This window comes from Saccopteryx bilineata, chromosome 8 (assembly GCF_036850765.1).
Source record: "Saccopteryx bilineata isolate mSacBil1 chromosome 8, mSacBil1_pri_phased_curated, whole genome shotgun sequence".
Taxonomy (NCBI): domain Eukaryota; kingdom Metazoa; phylum Chordata; class Mammalia; order Chiroptera; family Emballonuridae; genus Saccopteryx; species Saccopteryx bilineata.
Window position 1 is genome coordinate 22,123,509 of NC_089497.1, and position 8,633 is coordinate 22,132,141.

The 8,633-nt window shown below is 31.7% G+C and overlaps 1 pseudogene; it reads left to right on the top strand.

The window, feature by feature from the left end:
* Positions 1 to 2,538: 2,538 nt before the first annotated feature.
* LOC136311643 (ELAV-like protein 1 pseudogene) lies at positions 2,539 to 3,146 on the top strand (annotated as a pseudogene).
* Positions 3,147 to 8,633: the final 5,487 nt, after the last annotated feature.

Here is an 8,633-nt window from a genome sequence, read left to right on the forward strand (position 1 = left end):
GTTCTAAAATATTGATAGAATATTAAATAATACCTGACACAAAAACAATAAAACTGTTACTTAAGATATTTCCAATGACAGCTTGTCACTCTTTGGTTGTTTGATACTTTCCCCCTTTACATTATATGTTTGTTTACTGAAGTAACAAATGCAAGGAAATTAAAATGTGGTGTTTCATCAAAGGTATAATGAGTTTTATGAAATGCATAAATAAATATTTCAAGTATATTTCACATCAAATTATTCTACCTATGAATGGAGTGAACATTAGTAGAGGTGCTTGGAATATGCTGTTGCACAGATGAACGTTTAAAAAGGAGTAAGGAATGTAAATTTGTAATTTTCATATTGGATGGCCCACCTTAGAGAGAACCCTGATTACGAGTGTCATGTTAACAACTGGTTCACTGACCTCAACAAAAAGTTAGGTATTTGTTCTGCTGAACCAATGCAAACTGGCTGAATCCCACCAGTGTGTGTGTGTGTGTGTGTGTGTGTGTGTGTAAATTCTACCAAACATATGAAAAATTTGCACATGTTGAACCATCCTTGAATTCTAGATATAGATTTTGCTTGATCATGATTTATGATTCTTTTCATGTTCTTTTAATTTTGGTTTGCTAGTATTTTGTTGAACATTTTTGCATCTTTATTTATCAGGGACATTGGCCTCTAATTATTTTTCCTTGTAGTATCCTTCTTTGGCTTTGGTATCAGAATAATGCTGACTTCATAAAATGAGTTTGAAAGTGATCCTGCCCTTCATTTTTTTTTGTAAACATTTGAAAAGGGTTACTTTTAATTCTGGCTGTCTGTTTATATCTACAGCTGTAATCACTTTTATTTTTTTCATATGGAGAGTGACAAGCAGATAAAATGTTCTAAACATCTTATTTATTGTATTTTCTAATTTACTATTGATGTTATAAAGGAAACTTATTCCTTGTCCTATTAATCTCTAACTGGTTACATTTCCAAACTTCATATTAATTTACATACTATTTCCCTAAATATTTTATATAAAATATTGTATCATCAAAGGATGAAGAAGATTTTTGTTTCACTTTTCAGATATTTCTAACTGTTTAATTCTAACTTAATACTTCCTCTGTCATTGCTTGGTCCAAACTTTTGGTTCAAAGTTGAATAGTAACACATATGGTAGACATTTCTGTTTTAGTATCAATCTTGAAGAAATGCTTCTAAAATTTAAAATTATATTAAGTACACATTTGCTGAAAGTTTTTATAAAATAATCTTTACAGGTTTTTGCTTCATTTTGATATTATAAGAAATTTGATCTTCTGTTGTCCATATTTTAGTTCTTATATACAAATTCTTTGTTAAAATTAAAAATATTTTAATTGATTGTTATTATCTTAAGCCATTCTTACATTTTTAGAGTAAATTCTATTTAACATGATTAACTATGTTTCAATACAGTGAAAGATTTGACTAATTAGAATTTTGCACATGGGTTGTAAGTAAAATCATTTTTTACTTATTAAATGTCTTGGTCAAACTTTGGTATCAAGGTTATGCAAACCTCTTATTAATTAGCTCAATTTTATGTAAAAATTATATATAATAATTATTGTTTGAAAGTTTGGTAAAACTTCTTGATAAAATTGTATTATTTTGTTTGTGAAGGAGAGTTATTTACCATTTTTGTTTCTTTAAGCATTACTTGTTTATTCAAGTTTTAAAAATTCCAGACGTTTCACTATGTAATATATTTATCTTTGTTACTACTTTCAAACTTGTATTTTTTATTATATTCCTGAAACATCAATTTTATATCTATGTCTCCAGTCTATTTGTTCGTACATCCATCTATCCCTCTCTCTCCCTTCCTCCCTCTTTCCCTTCCTCCCTCCCTCCCTCCCTCCAACTGTCCATCCCTCCATCATATACACATCTTTTATTATCTAATCAATATTTCTTGAAAATATCATCAGTTAGAATTATAATTTCAATATGAATACATTTCATTTAATAAAAAAATATGTTATGTTTCATTCAAAAAGAACATTCTATATAAGATGCTTTAAGATATTTTGAATATTGACTCATTCTCCAATGGTTTCTTCATGTTTAAAGGTGTCTTTTTGAGGAAACAGTTATGATTTAAAATATTTTTAATATGCATTTCAATAAGCATTGTTCCTTCATCTATATGCAGCTGATGCAGTTGTTTTCCCCAAAACTGTGTAAAAGAAATTAGCTAAATTAGTAATTCATGACCTTGAAAACTCAATTACAATATGCATATGTCAAAATACACTACACTGCTAATCTCCTTGTTACTATTAAGTTCTCATTGGATTCACTGAACACAGACTGGACACTGACATGGAGAATAATTATATAAAGCCTGGGAAGTATAAACAATGAGCATTTTGACTTTAGGAGCAATACTTTTTATAAGACTCTTTAGAAGTCTTTGTAATGCAAGGATCTAGCCATTTCTTGATAAACTTAAGAAGCAAAATTATTATATACTTAGTCTTTAAAAAAATAATGCATATTTTCAGACAAATGATCAACTCCCGGGTCCTTGTGGACCAGACCACAGGTTGCTCAGAGGGGTTGTGTATATCCGGTTTGACAAATGGTCAGAAGCAGAAGAAACAATTACCAGTTTCAATGGTCATAAACCCTCAGGTTCCTCTGAGCCCATTACTGTGAAGTTCACAGCCAATCCTAACTAGAAAAAAAACAACAACACGTGGTGCTGATCTCCCAGCTGTACCACGTGCCATGATTCAGAGCCATGCATCACAGGCACAGAGATTCAAGGTCTTCTTAATGGGTGTGGATCACGTGACTGGCTTTCTGGTGTCAGCGTTCCAGGCAACGCATCTTTGGGCTGATGCATTTTCACCTACCACTTTGGTCATGATGCGGATGAGGGGATCCTCTGGCCGATGCTGTGCCCTTGAGCACAATTTCCAATGGGAAAGATTCACGACTTCAACATCAACAAGTGCGAAGGCGCTGGTTTTGTGTCCATGACAAACTATGAAGAAGCTGCGAAGGCCAAAGCAAATATGAATGGCTACCGCCTGGGAGACAGAAACCAGCATTCTTTCAAAACCAACAAGTCCCACAACCTGCTCATCTTTTTCTTTTTTTGTACAGAATAGATAATCATAGTGAAGAAGTTGAGACTTTTTAGTTAGTATACAGCTCACTTGAGCCAATTTCCACCAGTGTTTGTCTTAGTCTAAATGAGAAGTGCACAGGTTTTTATACATACTTTGAGATGCAACTGACATGTTCAAATGCTTGAAATCCCACAATGCTAGGCCAACTTTAAGTTTCTTGAGTTATTTCCTTTGAAATAGGTATTAAACAGAAATCTAAGCGGACTGCACTGACTATCCAGTCCCGAGTTGGTGGTGAAACTGAAGCATGCTTTAACTCCTAAGAACCATTTCATTAGGTGTCTCCACAAATTGGATAAAAAAATACCCTTTTAGTTTTCTGTTTTAAATTAAAGATGTTAGATGCTGAGTATATTTTTTCTCAATTGTTTCAATATCTTAAATGATTTCTGTTTTGGTTCACAAGAAATTGCTTCCCTAAAAGGGTGACATTGCCCTCTCCTGCTCACTGAGCTTTGGACTCTGGGGAGTGGTCTTAGCAGCAGTCACAGCCCTTCTGACCTGGGCCACCAGCACCACTGGGAGGAGGTGTGCCTCTCTGCCAGACTCCCTGAGGATTAGACAGTGATTCCTAAGCCCAAGCCTCGATGGGAATGGACCAAATGGTTTCAGGGAAACTCCATATATTCCTGAGTCAGATCTGAGCCCCACGCATGCCTGAAGTTGGGTAGCTACTCTGATACCCTGAATTCTTGTCCGCACGTTGCGCAGACAGTGTCTGTAAATCGAATACTGTTGTTAACAGACATTTCTCCAGTTTCCAAGAGCATTTAACATAACTCAATTATGTAAAAGTATTTTATTTTAATAACATAAACATTTTAGTATTGTATTTCTTGAAAAATTTAAAAAATAATACATACTAATTAATTTGAAAAAACCTTGGACTTCCAATTGATACAAAAGATGACAGGTATTAATGCAATCAATACATGTTAATCAAGTCACAAGTATAATTATAATGTAAAAACTTAACCAAAGAAACATTTACTTAAAAATATATTTATAACAATAAGAGACACAACTGCTAATACATGTGTACTTTGAAAATCAATTTAAAATACTCACTGAACTGAGCAATAAAATGTGAAAATGACTTTTATCAGAAATTCACAGTTTATTATTATTATTTTGTAATACACTGTTTTCATACTTCTCTCATAAACAGCTGTCAATTTTCTTTGATTTTGAAAAGACATTCTCACTTACTTACCTTTTCCCTTTTTTTAAGTATTCAGTTTTTGAATATTAATTGATGAATGGTTGATTTTTTGATTGACAAAGAAAAAACAAATAATACAGCCAAATGTCAGCAGTAGAAATATATAATAGTTTCTTAAGTGAAATATACTTTTTATTCCTTTTAATATAATTAAGCTAGCTAAGTTGGATAAATATATAGTTCTGACTTTTTCCTGTATCTACTTATATGACAAAATAAGGAATGTTGAAGATCAGAATTAATAACTTGACCCATATACTTAAATAAATATTCTAATATGGGAGATTCAATAGATCCAGAGGGAGATTTGGTTTTAATTTAAATGGAAATCTACTTTTTAAAGTAAAAATATGGAGGAGAAAATTTGTTCTTATATTAAAAGAGAGCAATGCTTCTTTAAAAGATTGTCTGTGGAGATTCAAACTACTATATCATCATGCTCTCAAAGATTTTATGTGATGCTCATGAATCTATAATATCCAATAAAATTGCTCCAAGCAAAGAAACCTTAAGAGGAAACAAACATATAGAGATATATATTAGAAAAAAGTTGAATGATTTATTTTCTTAAAATCCTCCTTAGGTGAATATTTCCACACAAAATAGCAATTGGCAATAACATTTGCATTTTTTTATATGTGGAAACTACCTCTAATAATTATACATTATATCCTGGTAGGCAAGTTAAATAACCCTTTCTAAATCCTTTGGAGATCCCCTTTGCATTAGCCTGCTATAAAATTTACTCATTTAATATCCTTTCTTTACTGAATGCTATTTTTTTTAATGTGGTTTTTCTATCCACAAAGGTAACTAAATCTGCCATACAATCTCACGCATAGTAATCTTTAAGAATTCCCAATCATCTCGAAAAATGAAAAGAATGACAGCATCACTTTTCAGTAATATTACTATTCATAAATAATATTGATGCTTGAAAATATTTTATACTGTTTGAAAGTAACTGGATAACTACTTTTGCCAGAATATTTCTCACTTCTGAAAACTAGAAGTAAACAGTTCATTAGAGCTAAGTTTCTAAACAGAAAAGTAACATTTTTATTCAAGGAAAAGTGACTAAAATTAGCACAATTTATGATTAGCACACAGCATCACTTTATAAGGGAGATATTTGCAAGCATGAGTAACTTTAAAACACAGCCACTCGTAGAAACACTAACATCTCTAAAACACATTATATTGGATATGGTTTATACAAATGCTCATTTCACACCACTTGGAAAATCTTTCATGCTATGAACTGGGCCAGAAACACCTAACTCTTGATATAATTAGATATGTAAATACAATTTAGAAATAATGCACTTTGATATTCTCACAAAGGTAAATATTAATGGCAATAATAAGTTTGTAAATTGATGTTATTTGAATTTTTTATTTAACTCACTAACATTTAATTCTGCAAGTTAAATTAACTAAATAAAAGAATAAATGCTCATATTTTTTCAAGTTTTCCAGGTAAGATTAAGATGATCTATTTCAGGGAGCCTGACACTTCTATCCTGGATGTTGTTCTTCATATTGTCATGTAACAACAAAAAAAATCCACATAAAGAAAAATGTGAACTTTTATTAGACCATAACTCTCGGCTAATATAGAATTTGCTGAGATGAGCTGTGTAATGGTTAAATTTATGTGTTAACTTGTTTGAGCTACAGTGGTCAGGTAAGTGACCAAACATTTTTCTGAATGTTTCAGTGAGGGTACTTTTTGGATCAGATTAACATTGAAATCTGTGAAATCTTTGAGTGAAGCATAATACCCTTTATTATGTGGGTGAATCTAATCCAACCAGTTGAAAGCCTAAATAGAACTAAGAATGACCTCTTTTTAAATAAACTGGATTCTCCCAGCAGCCAGCCTTCAAATCGGAACTGCAACAAGAGCATTTCTTGGGGTTCCAGCCTGCTGGACCACCAGCAGATTTTACGCTTGCCAGCCTCCATAATCATATAAGCCAATTTCTTAATATAAATATATATATTATTGGCTCTGTTTCTATGGGGAACCAGGACAATTACAAGCTGTTAACTAGTCACTTGAAGTCTACAGCATCTGGAGGTTGTTTTGATTCTGGATGTTCTGAAAGCTTTAGACTGCGTAAGAAGGAGCTTTTGGAGTATTCTCTCTGTGCAAGTTTCCTTGAAGGTTCTGTATGATTTAGGTAACAGTTGATTTGCTTTGCACATCTTGGCTATGATGATGGTTTAAAAGCTAAAGATTGCATTTTCGTTTGCTTTCTTGACAACTCTCACCCTCATCTATTACTGTCTAGCCACATAACCTTCTTTTAGTTACTTCTCTCTCTTGGCTGGAAAGCACTTTAGGCAAATTCAAATGCCTGTGGGAATCAAATGAGTGAGGATGCTCCAGTACATGTATATGAAACTAAAAATTAGCTTTATTCTATTTTGCATGAATGTAGTACTTTTTCTCTTTTGATAGATTCCTAGGTCTAGATAAGAGCTGCCCATGTTACAGGAACAATAAGGTTAACACTATGATAAAAGGCATCTGACTTTGTCTTAAGTGAGACAACAGGGTTGATAGATAATATGGGAAAGTGGACATACCATTCCATTTGAAAACTTGAGTATGTAACTTTTTTTGAAGTGTTAGCTTAAATTTGTAAGAGGAGATTATAAAATTTTTTTTATCTTTTATCATCTACTGACAGGTTTCTGTACTTTGTATTTTAACATATTACTTGTATCATACATCAGAATTAATAGTAATGCATTATATTGTCCAAACACTTTAAGTAACACAACTATATCAGTTGGAATTTGGAAACTTTAATTACCCTTTGGATTTCTCAGTAAATTGAAACAGATTCAGATTATTTTCCCCAACTATCTCCTGCAGAGGGAATATAGACCTTGGTTCTTTAAGAAGCAATATTTTCCCTTATGCCTGTACTTAATTTGTACTAAACTTGGTTATTTTAAAAAAACCTTAAGTTAGTCTTAATGTGCAAATAAATAATTTTAAGCATATTTCAAAGATTTGGTATATGAAAACTTTTTAAAAGTGTAATTCCAATAAACAGTTTCTATTGATAAATGTCTAAAAGTTTTCCAGTCTACAAAATCTTACTTTCTTAAAACTGCCTATTACAGCATATTTTGACCCTTTACATAATTTAACTTGGGAAGTTGAATGTTAGTATCTCTACATTAAAAGGTCTATTAAGAACTAAGCTTATCCAAGAGTTTTTATTGCATTTGTACTAGAGGTGTTAGTGATAAAATTTATAAAGGCTCATTGGAGAATTATCTAAATGTTAATTTGGAAAAAACTTGTTTTGTTTTTTTCTTTTGCTCTCTTTTTGCCTACTCTTTTTCCTTCCTTCCTTCTTTAGTGTTTTTCTTACAGCAATGCATTTGCTATCATACTCTGAGCACTGCAAATCATATATTTCCTCCTTGGCTGGCTGGCTAGCAAGCTTAAGTCGAATTTCTATTCTGCTATAGAAAATGCATTCTCAGAATAAAACTACATAGAACAGTTTACTCTTCTAGTTTTCCTTCATTTTATTATTGCAGAATATATATATATATATACACACAATTTTTAAAGATGTCTCAATGCTTGAAGAAAGGCAGAATGTAAATTAGAGTCATAAACTCAATGCTTATAGATAAAAGAGACATTACTGTAGGAGCTACTACAAGCCATATAAGAAAATGAAGAGAGAAGACTCCCGGAACCCAAGACTATTTCCCAATCCAAATGCATTCAAATTCAGATGAGTTCAGTTAGAATTCCAATCCAACCAACAAACATCTCTGAGACAAATTCAAACTGTGGCAGCCTATGATACTTTCCAGTATGGCTAGAATTGTCTCTTAAAAAAAAGGTATTTACTCTCTTCCAAATTCAGGAAATATAAAAAAGTCATGTGAAAAACTAATCTCTTGCTGATCTAGTTCTTGATGTGCTCTCCGTAGGTATCATTTTACTTAGAGCTTATGTACCTTTCAAAACATTTTTATAATTTATTGGCATGTATATCTAGATTTTTGTATATTTTTATTTGTTTTTCACATCATATTTGTTAACAATTAATCTGTACATTAGGTATCCTGTTACTGCATAGAGTGTACTTTTTTTTTAAATATCTGCCTTATAGTCAATTGTATGATTATAATATAATTTACATATTTTCTTCCTTTTTGATGTTTATTTAGTATGTTTTTGCATCTGCTATTATAAATAATAA